Raw genomic sequence first — 15,933 nt, 5'->3', positions numbered from 1 at the left:
CTTCTGGCTGAGAGGCTCATGAAAGGATTCAAGGAAGGTACCTCGTGAACATGTGCAGGAAAGGATAGAGTGAACTATTAAAAGGCTCAGAATTCTGGGTGAGGAATTAGCAAGAATATAAGAATATATTATATTATACAAGAATATAAGAAGATAGCCCTGGAGGAAATGGAGCGTATTTGGGGAGTGAGTCCAGTTTGGATGGAGAATGGATAGTATGGAAACTAAGCAAACCTAGAAAGAGAGAAAGACCAAAGCTTTAATTTTTTCCTAAGAATAGAGATCACATGAAAACGATTAAATTAAGAACAATCTCCTCAAGGGACAATTTCCAACACTGATGGGCAAGTTAAAGACCCAAGAAGACATAATCAAGACAGCCTTTGACAGAACACCCAGAAAGTGATTCAATTACTGGCTGGATCCATCCAGGTGCACATATTTCTTTCTAACCAATTCCTGAATGGAGTTTCCAGAGCAACTAAACGAACCCTTCGTGGGGAAATCACATACAAATCTACTAAATCTAAATATCTATGTTATTAATATCATACAGTTCAAATCCATCCTGGAGGTTTAGACCCTAACCTCATGAGTGAATATAAATGACATGACTAATCGCCTTACATGTAATATAGTATTATATATTGTTATACACTCTATAACGTCTATTCTGGAAACTATTAGAAAGAAAACCAAACAAAATCTATAGGCCATAAGCACGTAAAGACAATCTCAGGTTTTATGCTTAGGCCTGGTGTCTTGTTTTTATCCTTTATCCAAATAAGCATTTATTGAGTGCTTGTATTTCCCACGATGTCCCATTCTGGAAGAAGCAGCCCTAGCTCCTCAGACTCTCACCATTTACTCCAGACAGAGCCTAGACCAGTGGTTCTCAACCTTCCTAATGCCGCACCCCTTTAATATAGTTCCTGTGGGTCGTAACCTAGACCATAGCTACTCATCATACATCAGTAAAGTGAACAAATGCAATTAATTCCAGCTTATAAAGTATTAATTAAATGTTACCGGTTTAACTTTTTTCTTCTGCGGTTTCTGCTATTATTTGCCCTTCATTTATCTCCATCGTTGCACCGCCCAATCTCCTTGTTGTGTGAGATTTGGGGTACTTTTCCCTTTTGTCAGACAATGCGATACTTTCAATGTATTCTGATCTTGTACCAGGCTCACTTTTTCCAGGACTCCAGTTCAGTGCACTAGAGCAAGCCCGTTCTGTGTGCCCTTGGTGTGTCAATGGTCTAAGAACAGTTCCAAGGTTTCCTTTTCCAGTAAAGAGCACTTTGCAGCTCCATGTGGCCTCAGGGTTAATCATCTTGCCATATGATAATAATCCCCATGTACCCTCAAAACTGACCCCATCCTAATTATCACAATATTCCTTTGGCATCTCTAACCCCCAAGTAATGTAGAACCCACTGGGCTTGGCCTTCCTCCCACGGCTCTGAGACTGTGTGCCAAAAAGTTGGCTTCTTAGAACGTGTGGCTGCAGCAGTCACTAAACAAGCTGAACGTGCTCCTTTAAAATCTGCAGATCGGAAACCACATGCAGGATTCGGTATGCTGCCCATTATCTGCATTTCTGCTCTGTGAAGAGGATCTGTAATTTGTATCTGATTCACAAAGGCACCATCAGCAGGTATGACCAATTTCTCATCCAGACCGGGGCTCTTTAGACAGTGAAATGGGTTTTTGTCCAAAAACATTCCTTTTCTCCCACAACAGAGGCAAGATAGGGGGCAAAAAGAGCTGGACATAATGGATAAAAACTCTACCATATGTTCAAAACTGTTGCTACAGTGGTAGAAACTGAACTTTTGGCACTTATCAGCTTCTTAATTTTTGGTGTATGAATTCTATCTTGCAGTCCCTCCAAACAGCAAATATTTACTGAATATCCAGCACTTAACGTGCATTGTTAAAGGTGCTAGTTGTACAGCAAGTGAGGGCAACAGTCTGAAGCCATGCTCTGCTGAGATTTACCCTCCAACGGGCAGTCACTAACAGACCTGAAATATGAGCATGTTAGAGGGAGAAAACAAAGCTCAAACAAGGTAAGAAGTGTGTTGCTGGGATTTTTTGTTTGTTTGTTCGTTTGGGTTTCTTTGAGGAGGGAGAGTAATGGGCAGTGTTATTTGATAAAGAATGGGGAAAGAAAGATTCCATCAAACTAGACTAAAATTTTGTTTCCCCCCCCAAATTTAGATCTTTAAGAAATTTAAAAAAAAAATAAAATAAGAACTTTAAGATAATAAAAATTAGAGGACATCTGACTTAGTAAGTTCTGTGTATCTTTAAATCACAGGTAAATTTTGGAATAGTTTCTAAATATTAAATCAGAATTTTACCATCTCATCTATTTGCTATCAAATACTTACACATGAAAAATATTTTCTTCCTATTATAAACACATGAAAAAGTCTGAGGATAATGTCCAAATTGAATAAAACTAATCAAATAAAATAATCTATACATTCAAGATTCATAATCTAAAACAGTGCCTAACTGTGCCCCTGTGATTGAATTACATACTGATTAAATTGCCCTCCTTATTGAGTTTGATGCTAGAGTCTCTGGAAACCACGTCATTCAAATACATGGAAATGTGCAGGATCCTTAGCTACTGAGTAGAAAGTTGTCTTTCTAGAAACAGACAGCAAAACAAAAGTGTCTTCACATAGAGCATACTTACTTTAACCAAAGACAAATGTCCCTATAATGTCCCTGTAAGCAATAGATCATTGTTGCTCATGAATACATATAACTACATTCACCTTCGAATCGCTACACCAATTTTGCATATGAAGGGCAGGTACATATTTTCGTACAGAGGCAACAAGATGCAGGCTAAATATCACCTCCATTAGTAAATCTGTCGATTTATTGGTAGCATAGACTCATTCCTGAAGCTGCATTTGTGCTGTACTGGGGATGTTCCTGAACAGAAAGGTAAACAGAACACAGCCTCTTGGAATAATACATTAAGTTATACTAGCTATTTGGGAATTACAGTTTCAGATGAAAATAGCCAGTGGAGCCATATTGTCTACCATACAAGGTCAGACAAGTTCGTGGACTCATCCTGGAAAAAGTGCTGCATCCTCATTGCTGAGTATCCTTGCAGTCACTGTCGAAGTGCTTGGCCATCTAATAACAGGGCTGATGGCCCTTCTGGAAAAAGTATTCCAAAATTGCTTTGTAGCGTGGACTAGGTGCTGGCGTGGGTACAGAGCTTCCCAAGGGGAGAGTACCTTGAAGGTGACTGTAGTGATACTGAGCAGTGAACTTTGCAGCACTTTTTCTAGGATGAGTTCATGAACTTAACTGTCCAACCTCATGTAAACACATTCATCCATTAAGAATTTTATAGCTTTGAGGATATACAGGGGGTTGAGTAAGTAATTAAATCTCTCCTCTGCTTTCTCATTGAACTATTCACCACCAAAGCATGAGACACCACATGATTTATCTTCTCTCTTTCCTATTAGGTTCAGTTGCTCAAGAGCAAGGATATAATCTCACTCATCCCTCTGTCCCCAGCCCCAGAATTCACAAAAGCAACTCAATACATTTTTGGTGGAATGAACAGTGCCTGAATCAGTCAGGCAGAGAGTAATGACTTGGGTTTCTAATTCCCAGCCATGGAGACACCCGAGCACAGATATTGATTTCTTTTCCTAGATAAGGATTCACCTTGCCAGTCCCGGTTTGGGTCAAGGGGAATCCTAAACACACCTATAACCGATTAAGGATATCAGGATAGTAACTCTGTGTCTGCTGTGCACTGTCCAGATGTTAGAAATTATCCAACCTTCCTTTACACACACGACCCTCCTCTTTCTCCCAATAAAAACAAGAACCCTCCTTTTAGCACTACCCTTCCCCTTGGCATCTCCATGGCCAAAGCCAGTCATGCTGACCGCACCTTCTCTTGCCAGTAAATGAATTAGCCACGGGGATGTGACAATGGACAGGAGGGGAGTTCTACCAGGAAGTTTCTGGACAAAGTGCCTTTAATGTTAAAGTCATCTCCTTATTGTGCACATGGATGAAGATGGATTTGGATACCATCCAAAATGAAACTGCCGCAGCCATCCCGTAATCCTGGAAGTGTGAACCTATGAACCAAGCAAACACGGAGAGAAGAGGGAAAGAGAACTACGGAAGTCTGAGCCGAAGCCCCAATAGACTTAACCTGAATCCTCTCTTCCTTTGGACTTTCTGCTTCCTTATTTTTTTTTAACCACAAATGATTAAAGAATGCACAACGATAGCACGCTTCACAATATAATTTTATTTAGGTAAAATTATTTTTATGCACAAATTCCTAGGTGGATATATGGCTAATCTTTTAGCAGTGGTATTGTGGTTGTAGGGAGATGGGGTACAGAAGGATTATGAGGAGGGTATTTTTATTTTATACTCTTCTATGTGACTGTTATACGAGTACAAGATCTAAATCAGGGGTCGCAACCTTCCTAATGCTGCGGCCCTTTAATACAGTTCCTATGGCTTGTGACCCACAGGTTAAGAACCACTTATCTAAATGATTCTATAACTGAACTGTATATTGAAATTTAAATATATTTTCATATTGAATGCATTTAGACACTAATTACTTTTAGCGATAACATTAACCAAAAAAAATAAATAAACGAATGAGGATCTATGTAAGGCAATTCACTGAGGTCCTACTATTGTTTTTTTTTTTTTATTGTTGGGGATTCATTGAGGGTACAATAAGCCAGGTTACACTGATTGCAATTGTTAGGTAAAGTCCCTCTTACAATCATGGAGGTCCTACCATTGTTAATAGCAACCTGGTCCAGTCTTTGGGCTGTGGTCTGTTCAGAGGCAGGTATCGGCTACACTTAAAGTATTTAAAAGCGTGATCATTGTCTTACATCCTAATTCTGTATTTTAATGGAGTTTGATTCTGTATTTTACCTGAGACTTATGATGAATGGAGCATGTTTGAAAATGGATGAACAATATTAAGTATTAAAGGAAACTTCTTTTTTTTTGCAGTCATTAGTCCAGCCACCCAAGAAACTTATTTTTAATGATGTACAGCATTCAATCCATATCACATGAACCATAAGATACGTCAATCCTTCCTTTTTCTTCCACACTACCCCAATGTGCTTTAATGAAGAAAAAGTGAATGGATAGAAAACATCAATCTAAAACACAATCAGGTTGAGCACAACATCAAGGCTCTTAGGTTTTGATTCCCTGCCTGTCTTCCCAGGAGCTTGAACAAGTTAGTCTTTAAGATATCACAGATTCTGGGTGGCGCCTGTGGCTCAAAGGAGTAGGGCGCCGGCCCCATATACCAAAGGTGATGGGTTCAAACCCAGCCCTAGGCCAAAAAAAGAAAAAAGATATCACGGATTCCAAAATACCAGAAGAATAGGGCATTAAAGAAACATTAAGATCTACTTTTGGAACTATGATTAAATACTGAAAACTCAGAAAATCTTCAGTGAATAAAATCTTTTAAAGACAAACTGTTTTGAATCTATGAATTGGTATGTACATAATAAGACAGACTGAAATTAATATTGATTGGTTTTCGGGAAAATCAGGCTCCTGTCAAATCAAAATATACTTTCTAGTCATTACTCAATTAGATTGCTTGGACTTTCATTCAATCTTATCAACAGGTTACTCAAGCTTGGTACTTCTGTGATGTGTTAAGTCCAGTACTAGTGGCCAGGAGACGTCTGCGTCTTGATTCCTAGAACCTGTGAACGTGTTACAGGAAGTTACACTGCTGGCTTTGCAGACAGTGGATGGACCACAGCTGACCAAGCCAGAACACAGCTATGAAAGTCAAGGATTTTCCCTGGGGGCCCTGGGAGGAATTCAGCCCTGAGGACACCTTGGGAGACTGAGTGTAGACTTGAGACCTCCAAAACTGCAAAATAACAATTTTATGTTGTTTTAAGCCACAACACAAAACTGGTTATAGCTTATTACAAACAGCCATAGGAAACTACAGCTAAAACCTTCAGGAAACTGGGGGATTTGTGGTGGTGGTCGCTGGTTGGTTGTTTTGTTTTTATATTTGGTTCAGAGTTAATTATAGCTGTTTTCTCCAAAAGAGTCAGATCTGGTGGGAGCTTATTCAGGCATTATCAACACAGAAATCTTAATAATAATGACATCATACTTATATTAAATTACTTGACTCTCACAACAATTTTAAGAGGGAGAGGCTTTTATTTCCCCCCCTTTTTAAATGAGAGAACTGAGGCACAGAAAGTTTGATAACTTACATTGTCAGAAACTGAATTCTGGGAATTTGCCCTAAAATCTAAGTGCTTAAGCTCTGCGGGATACCACAGACCTTCAACTTCATCTTTTGTTCCTGCATTTATATAAAATGATCTGAGATGCAATTACTTGTCTGAAATTGGTGCTTTGATGTTTGATGAATGTACTTATAAAAAAACCCTTTAGTGGCTCTTCAGTGTTTAAAAATGTATTTTTACAAAATTCATCTCGAAGTAAATTTAGTTGCTTCTTGATGAATTTTTGAATTCTCTCAGAGTACATGCCTTAAAGAGACCAGGATTTTGGAAGAGGAAGGACACAAGTGTTTTAACAACATTCCACAAGCTACAGCTTCACGTTCTGTAAAAACTGGACACATCTTGGTCTGACTGATACATAACTCTTTTAACATTCTTTAGTAATTTATACTCTTAATGAAAACATAGGATAGAATCTAGAAATAGGAAACATTCTTCAGTATCACATAAAATAATAAACTACTGTAGTAAAATGAAACGTGAAAGTCATTCTAAGAGCGTCTCTGGAAATTTGACATGTGCATTGTCTTCTGGCCAGTATTGTTTTCCACTAGAATTTTTTAAAATAGTATAATGAGATCAAGTGTTCCTTGGAAAAAAATTGAAATGATTTTTATATTAGTTTTCATATGAATATTAATTTTGGAAATGATTCTTAAAAATTCCAAAAATAATTTCAAGGAATCACCTAATTCCTTCTTCGTGCTAACATTATAAATACATACACTTCTGTGATAACAAATATGAAAATGTGCTACAATGGTTTTTCTATCCCTGTCGTCACAAACTCACTGATGACAAAACTCACATGTGACAATATTTTCTTTCTAGCTGCAGAGCCTTTATAAGTTTTCTTATAAATGTTCAAAAAGCTTGCATTAAATAAATGATTTTTTTTTCTATTTGTTTTTTCTTTTTTTATTAAATCACAGCTGTGTACATTATGGGATACATTGTGCTGATTTTATATACAATTTGGAATGCTTACATCAAACTGGTTACCATAGCCTTCACCTCACAAATTATTGTGTTACGACATTTACACTCTACTCTTAACAGAGTTGACATGTACCCTTGCAATATGCACCATAGGTGAGTGTATGTATTGGTACATACCCACATGACAAAAAAATCATGGGTTTTTTTCTTTATTAAATCATAACTGTGCACATGAATGCATTTATGGGGTACAATGTGCTGATTTGATATACAACGTGGATGCTTACATCTAACTGATTAACATAACCATCTTCTCCCTTACTTATTTGTTGTGGTCAGACATTCATACTCTATTCTTAATAGATCAGAACTGTATCATTACATTATATACAGTAGGTTAATCTAAATAAATGCTTAAAATCAAATTTATTCAATATTCAAATCAATAAAATTTATTTATAATATTTATAATATGCATATTACATTCTGAATTTCAGAAATTTTAAAAGTATTATTCACAACTTTCATTATACTAACCTACAAATGCCCATAACAATGAGGAATATATAGGACATAAATTGAAATAAATGAATGATATTAATCATAATCATTAAACTATAAATTTCGATCTATATTCCCATCAATGAGAAGGATGTAAGGAGCAAGTACTGGTTAATTTTATTTTGTTTTTCCTGGTCCAAACTACAATACTCTAACAACAAAGGGGCCAATAATCAAGAGACAAGAAGCCGAAGTTGAAAGGGACCCAGTCCAACATACCTTCCAGCAACAACTGAACCAAAAAACAGGGAAAGTCAAGGTTGTATTTTTAAAATATACTTTCTTAAATAGAATACTATATAAGCCATGTTTCGCACTCACGGCATGAAACGAAAGCAATTCCTATTCAATAAAAATAACTAATTATAAATGCTATTTGAAAAAGTAATTATTTTCAATAAATTTCATGGACTTTAAACCTAAGCTCTTTTCACTTTGTCATTGAGCATCAAAGTGTACTTTGTCACCTCTCGCTTGATATCTGTGTTCATATAAAATGTAATACTTAAATTCACTATATATTAAAAATTAAAGTTATATGAAGGAAAGCATTCATCAAAATGTTCTGCAGTTTGAGAGGTGGAGCAAGATGGCAGAAGAGTAACAGCTTCCCTGCAACTGGGCACGGTGAGTCTGCTGAGATAAGACTCCAGGGATCTCTGGCTGGTGGGATCTGCCTATAATCAGCCGTTTGAGGATACAGGGAGTCAGCAAGGGACCACTGCACCCCAAGAGGAGGACAAAAACAGTGGAAAACTGACAATTGGTTACGTGTGTTTGATCGACCTAATCCCACCGCAACCATAAGTACAAGCAGCACTGAGACTGCAAACCAGAAAGGCGTTACCTGTGAACTATTTCGGTGTTTTTGGACTTGGCATTCAGTTGAACTGCCTTTGGGGAGAGCTTGAGCAGGAGTTCGGAGAACTCTGGGCATTGTCCAGGGCCCCAGACTGAGCTGCTGGGCCAGACAGAGCTAATAGTGTTCGGCTGTGTCTACAGGGAGACACTGTGAGAGAACTTCCTCGGGAAGCTCTGCCCTCAGTCTCCCAGACCAAAGATCGGGCAGCAGCTAGTAACCTAGTGACTGAGCAGCCTAAAGGCGGAAACTGAGCTGCCTTACAGCCTTAACCCTCAGGGGCAGAGTGAGACCGGTTTTGGCACACTGGAGCTTCCGGCTATTGCCCTGGGTAGAGTGCCAAAGCGTCACAGCCCATAGCAACCTCAAACTCCTAGGCTACATGTCACCCGGACCGCCATAAGAGCTGCGCTGCGACCCCCAACCCGTAACCGCCGGGCCTCTGCATGCCCTGCCCAGGAACTGCAGGAGCCGCACAACCCTGCATCCTCCCTCCTGTATCCTCCCTGCCTCCATACGGGCCCACTCATTTGGCCAGGGACTCTGGTAGCTGCATGCCCTCCGGAGACCTCCCTGCCCCTACACAGAGCCCTTCTCCTGGCCAGAGAATGCTGGAGCCTTGGGCTCTCTGTGCCAAAGTCAGTGTGGACCGGGCACACAAAGAAACGTGCACACCATCTCCCACCCTGTTGCTGGATCTGGGTGTGTCACACTCCGGAGCTGCTTTCACAAACAGAACTCCCTGGCTGGGGCAGCCACAGAGGAACTACACAGGGTCACTCCCTACAAAGATCCAGCAACAATAGAGTGATCCCGCTGGGCTCTAATCTTGGAGAGACACCTCCCCAACTCTGAGGATGGCCAGCGGCAATGGTGAAAAACAATCATGAGGCAAAATCAACAGAAAAACTCTGGCAATATGAATAATCGGAGTAGATCAACTCCCCCAAGGATCAATGGGGCAGACAGAGCACAAGATCCCAAGCACAAACTAATAACTGAGATGTCAGAAATCGAATTAAGAATCTCGATAGCAAATAAAATTGAATTAGAATTCCAAGCAGTAACCCAAAAGATATCTCAAGAATTCAATGAATTCAAAGACAAAATGACCAAAGATTTTGACACATTGAGACAAGGAGTTGCAGCCCTCAAAGATCTGAGAAACACAGCAGAACCCCTCAGTAACAGAATGGAGTAAGCAGAAGAAAGGATTTCTGACATTGAGGACAAAGCTTTTGAACGCTCCCAAACTCTCAGAGAAGGAAAAGAAATGAAGGGCAAAAACAGATCACTCTCTCAGAGAGCTCTGGGATAATTCGAAGAAAACCAATATTTGTCTTATAGGGATCCCCAAAAGCAACGAAGTGGCTTCAAAAGGCACAGAGTCTCTTCTCCATGAGATTATGAAGGAGAACTTTCCAGACATGCCAAGAGATTCTAAAATTCAGACAGCAGACAGTTTCAGAAATCCAGCATGACTCAACCCAAATAAGACATCCCCCAGACACATCATAATCAATTTCACTAAAGTTAATATGAAGGAGAAAATTCTGAAAGCAGCCAGATGAAAGAAAACAATAACCCAATAACCTGCAAGTGGAAGAATATTAAAATAACTGCAGATCTCTCTGCTGAAACCTTTCAAGCTAGAAGAAGATGGTCATTGACTTTTAATCTCCTAAAACAAAATAACTTTCAACCCAGCTAAACTGAGCTTCATTTATGATGAAAAAATTAAATACTTTAATGACATTCACATGTTGAAGAAATTTTCCATAACTAAACCAGCTCTCCAGGATATTCTCAGACCCATCCTCCATAAAGACCAGCGTAATCCTCCACCATATAAGTAAATCCACCTAGAAAATTTAGATCAAATTCCAACTTCCACAGTGCCAAAGGATTAAAAATGTCCACCAGACTCTCAAAAGGCTTATCAATATTCTCAATTAATGTGAATGGTTTAAATTGTCCTCTAAAGAGGCACAAACTGGCTGACTGGATACAAAAACTCAAGCCAGATATCTGCTGTTTACAAGAATTGCATTTTACATTAAAAGAAAAATATAGACTCAAGGTGAAGGGATGGTCATCTATACTCCAGGAAAATGGAAAGCAGAAAAAGGCAGGTGTTGCAATGCTATTCACAGACACAATAGGCTTTAAACCAACCAAAATAAGGAAGGATAAGGATGGACACTTCATATTTGTTAAAGGTAACACTCAATATGATGACATTTCAATTATGAATATTTATGCACCCAACCAGAGCACACCTCAATTTATAAGAGAAACTCTAACAGACATGAGCAACTTGATTTCCTCCAGTTCCATAGTAGTTGGAGATTTTAAACCCCTTTAGCAGTGCTGGATACATCCTCCAAGAAGAAGCTAAGCAAAGAAATTTTAGATCTAAACTTACCCATTCAACATCTGGACTGAACAGACATCTACAAAACATTTCATCCCCAAAAAACTGAATACACATTCTTCCCAGCAGCCCACAGAACATACTCCAAAATTGACCACATCCTAGGCCACAAATCTAACCTCAGCAAATTTCAAAAAACTGAAATTATTCCTTGCATCTTCTCAGACCATTATGGAATAAAAGTTGAACTCAATAACAACAGGAACCTGCATACTCATACAAAAACATGGAAGCTAAACAACCTTATGCTAAAGGATAGATGGGTTATAGATGAGATTAAGAAGGAAATCAACAAATTTTTGGAACAAAACAACAATCAAGACACTAATTACCAGAACCTTTGGGATACTGCAAAAGCAGTCCTAACAGGCAAATTTATAGGACTGCAAGCCTTCCTCAAGAAAACGGAAAGAGAGGAAGTTAATAACTTAATGGGACATCTCAAGCAACCAGAGAAGAAATAACACTCCAACCCCAAACGCAGCAGAAGAAAAGAAATAACCAAAATCAGAGCAGAATTAAATGAAAATGAAAAAAAGAATTATACAACAGATCAATAAATCCAAAAGTTTGTTTTTTGAAAAGATCAATAAAATAGATAAAGCTTTGGCGAACCTAATCAGGAAAAAAAAAAGAGTAAAATCTCTAATTTCATCAATTAGAAATGGCAATGATGAAATAACAACAGACCCCTCAGAAATTCAAAAAAAAATTAATGAATACTATAAGAAACTCTACTGTCAGAAATATAAAAAATCTGAAAGAAATCGACCAATACCTGGAAGGACACCACCTACCAACACTTAGCCAGAATGAAGTGGAAATGTTGAACAGGCCTATCAAGTTCTCAAATGACATCAACTATTTTAATCTCCTAAAACAAAATAATGCTCAATATATGTTTAATATACGTAAATATATAAATGTCATTCAGCACATAAACAAACTAAAAAATAAGGACCATATGATTTTTTCAATTGATGCAGAAAAAGCTTTTCATAATATCCAGCATCGCTTCATGATCAGAGCACTTGAGAAAATTGGTATACAAGGGACATTTCTTAAACTAACAGAAGCCATCTACAGCAAACCCACAGCCAATATCATATTGAATGGAGTTCAATTGAAATCCTTTCCACTTAGATCAGGTACCAGACAAGGTTGCCCATTGTCTCCATAGCTCTTTAACATTGTAATGGAAGTATTAGCCATTGCAATTAGGGAAGAAAAGGCGATCAAGAGTATCCACATAGGGTCAGAAGAGATCAAACTTTCACTCTTCGCAGATGATATGATCGTATATCTGGAAAACACTAGGGATTCTACTACAAAACTTCTAGAAGTGACCAAGGAATACAGCGATGTCTCAGGCTACAAAATCAACACCCATAAATCTGTAGCCTTTATATATATACCAACAATAACCAAGCCGAAAAAACAGACAAGAACTCTATTCCTTTCACAGTAGTGCCAAAGAAGATGAAATATTTGGGAGTATACCTAACAAAGGACGTGAAAGATCTCTACAAAGAGAACTATGAAACTTTAAGAAAAGAAATAGCTGAAGATGTTAACAAATAGAAAAACATACCTTGCTCATGGCTGGGAAGAATCAACATAGTTAAAATGTCTATACTACCCAAAGCAATATACAATTTTAATGCAATTCCTATTAAAGCTCCATTGTCATATTTTAAAGATCTTGAAAAAATAATACTTTGTTTTATATGGAATCAGAAAAAAACTCAAATAGCCAAAACATTACTCAGAAATAAAAACAAAACAGGAGGAATCACACTACCAGACCTGAGACTGTACTACAAATCGATAGTGATCAAAACAGCATGGTATTGGAACAAAAACAGAGAAGTAGATGTCTGGAACAGAATAGAGAACCAAGAGATGAATCCAGCTACTTACCATTATTTGATCTTTGACAAGCCAATTAAAAACATTCACTGGGGAAAAGATTCCCTATTTAACAAATGGTGCTGGGTACACTGGCAGGCAACCTGTAGAAGATTGAAACTAGACCCATACCTTTCACCATTAACTAAGATAGACTCTCACTGGATTAAAGATTTGAACTTAAGACATGAAACTATAAAAATACTTGAAGAAAGGGCAGGGAAAACTCTGGAAGGAATCAGCCTCGGTGAATATTTTATGAGGAAGACTCCCCCAGGAAATTGAAGCAGTATCAAAAATACACTACTGGGACCTGATCAAACTAAAAAGCTTCTGCACAGCCAAGAACATAGTAAGTGAAGCAAGCAGACAGCCCTCAGAATGGGAGAAAATATTTGCAGGTTATACCTCCGATAAAGGTTTAATAACCAGAATCCACAGACAACTCAAACGTATTAGCAAGAAAAGAACACGTGATCCCATCTCAGGGTGGGCAAGGGACTTGAAGAGAAACTTCTCTAAAGAATACAGACGCACGATGTACAAACACATGGAAAAAACCTCTTCATCCTTAATCATCAGAGAAATGCAAATCAAAACTACTCTGAGATATCACCTAACCCCAGTAAGAGTAGCCCACATAACAAAATCCCCAAACCAGAGATGTTGGCTTGGATGTGGAGAAAAGGGCACACTTCTACACTGCTGATGGGAATGCACACTAATACGTTCCTTCTGGAAGGATGTTTGGAGAATACTTAGAGACCTAAAAATAGACCTGCCTTTCGATCCTATAATTCCTTTACTAGGTTTATACCCAGAAGACCAAAAGTCACAATATAACAAAGACATCTGTACCAGAATGTTTATTGCAGCTCCATTCATAATTGCTAAGTCATGGAAGAAGCCCAAGTGCCCTTCGACCCATGAATGGACTAGCAAATTGTGGTACATGTATACCATGGAATATGATGCAGCCTTAAAGAAAGATGGAGACTTTACCTCTTTCATGTTTACATGGATGGAGCTGGAACATATTCTTCTTAGCAAAGTATCTCAGGAATGGAAGAAAAAGTATCCAATGTACTCAGCCCTACTATGAAGCTAAATTATAGCTTTCATATGAAGGCTATAACCCAACTATAGCACAAGACTATGAGGAAAAGGGCCAAGGAAGGGGAAGGGAGGGGGGAGGTCAGGGTGGAGGGAGGGTAATGGGTGGGGCCACACCCACAGTGCATCTTAGAATGGGTACAGGAGAAACTTACTAAAGGCAGAATACAAATGTCGACATACAAGAACTAAGAAAATGCCATGAAGGCTACGTTGAACAGTTTGATGAGAATATTTCAGATTGTATATGAAACCAGCACATTTGTACCGCTTGATTGCACTAATGTACACAGCTATGATTCAACAATAAAACAATAACAATAATAATAAAATAAAACAAAATGTTCTGCAGATTAACTAAGGTAAAATAAAGAGGCAAAAGCATAAGGCTGCTTAAGTTACTAAACTTTATTAACCACAAAACACATGGAAATAACCAAATGCTATTATGGACTCTCTATTGTAACATATTCGTGTCATGACTGAACTGGCAAACTTCATGAGCTAGAACTAGCTGAGAGAACAAGGGGAGGGAAAGGGAATCGGACTAGACGGAAGCCATCAAGGCCAGACAGAAGGCAGCCGGGAATTAGTAACAGCCCAACCAAGGCAATATACAGGGATAAGAAAAAGAATAAACATAAAACAATAATCACCACTATAGAACATGCACTTGCACTGCTAAATTGTCTACACACATCATAAATTACTAATCATTATAATCCAGTGACCAAGATTTACCTGAGCCAAAGCCATGGAGCTCATTCACGGCAGAACTGGCATTCGCAAACAGCTCTAAATCAACAAAGGCCCTGCTTTTAACCCTACACTACATGGCAGTGTGCCAAATAGACTCAGACGTAGACAAGTTATCTGTGAACACATAAAAACCAGGGGTAGAGCAGAAGGAGGAACAGGGGCAGCGATGTGCAAACACCGAAGTTCAAACACGACTGGGCCGAGGACCTGGGCACTATTCCAAATCCTGTTTTCCCCTTTCTGCCACTTGTATATTGTCCCATCCTCAAGTAAACGTTGTGCGAGAAGCTACTAAAATAAACACACACATTGGCACGTTTCCTACCAACCTGCTTTGACTAAGAATAAAGCTAAATGACATTCAATGCAATTATATAGATATCAGATTTCTCTCCTACCTACCACTTATTTATTTTTTATAAAACAGATTTTATTATTTATTCACTTATTTGAGAAAGAACCTCAAGCTGTCGCCATGGGTAGAGTGCTGTGACATCACAGCTCACAGCAACCTCCAACTATTGCACTTAAGTGATTCTCTCGCCTTAGCCTCCCAAGTAGCTGGGACTACAGGAGCACGCCACAATGCCCGGCCATTTTTGGTTGAAGCTATTATTGTTGTTTGGCAGGCCCGAGCTGGGATTTGAACCCGCCAGCTCTGGTGTATATGGCTGGTGCCCTAGCTGCTTGAGCTACAGGCACTGAGCCTAAACAGATATTTTAAAAAATCTCTTTATGTGAAATCCTTCAGAATGCTTTTGGTGCCACAAAAGTCTGAGTTATTTTATTAATAGTCACAATAAGAAACTCTTTGGGGAGCTAAAACTTAAAATTAGGTAATATTTTTCCTGTTTCAGCTTAGGTACCTCTTCTCCTTTTGCTATCAATAATTTTCATAACTTTGTCATAAATAATGTTGGGGATTTCCTGGAGATTTCCTTCACCTTTAGGAAAACCAGGCATTTACTCATAAACTCAAGAAAATGAGCAAAATGGTCCATACCAAACCAAAGGCATGCTTTTTT

At 38.5% G+C, this 15,933-nt stretch overlaps 1 protein-coding gene across 3 annotated transcripts in view; it reads right to left on the bottom strand.

The window, feature by feature from the left end:
• Positions 1-15,933, bottom strand: part of RYR2 (ryanodine receptor 2) — an 830,565-nt gene that overhangs the window by 508,036 nt on the left and 306,596 nt on the right. The gene's annotated exons all lie outside the window — the stretch shown is intronic.

Source organism: Nycticebus coucang, chromosome 10, assembly GCF_027406575.1.
Source record: "Nycticebus coucang isolate mNycCou1 chromosome 10, mNycCou1.pri, whole genome shotgun sequence".
NCBI classification, from domain to species: domain Eukaryota; kingdom Metazoa; phylum Chordata; class Mammalia; order Primates; family Lorisidae; genus Nycticebus; species Nycticebus coucang.
The sequence above is the reverse complement of the archived record's forward strand: the minus strand, read 5'-3'. Positions and strand labels throughout refer to the sequence as shown.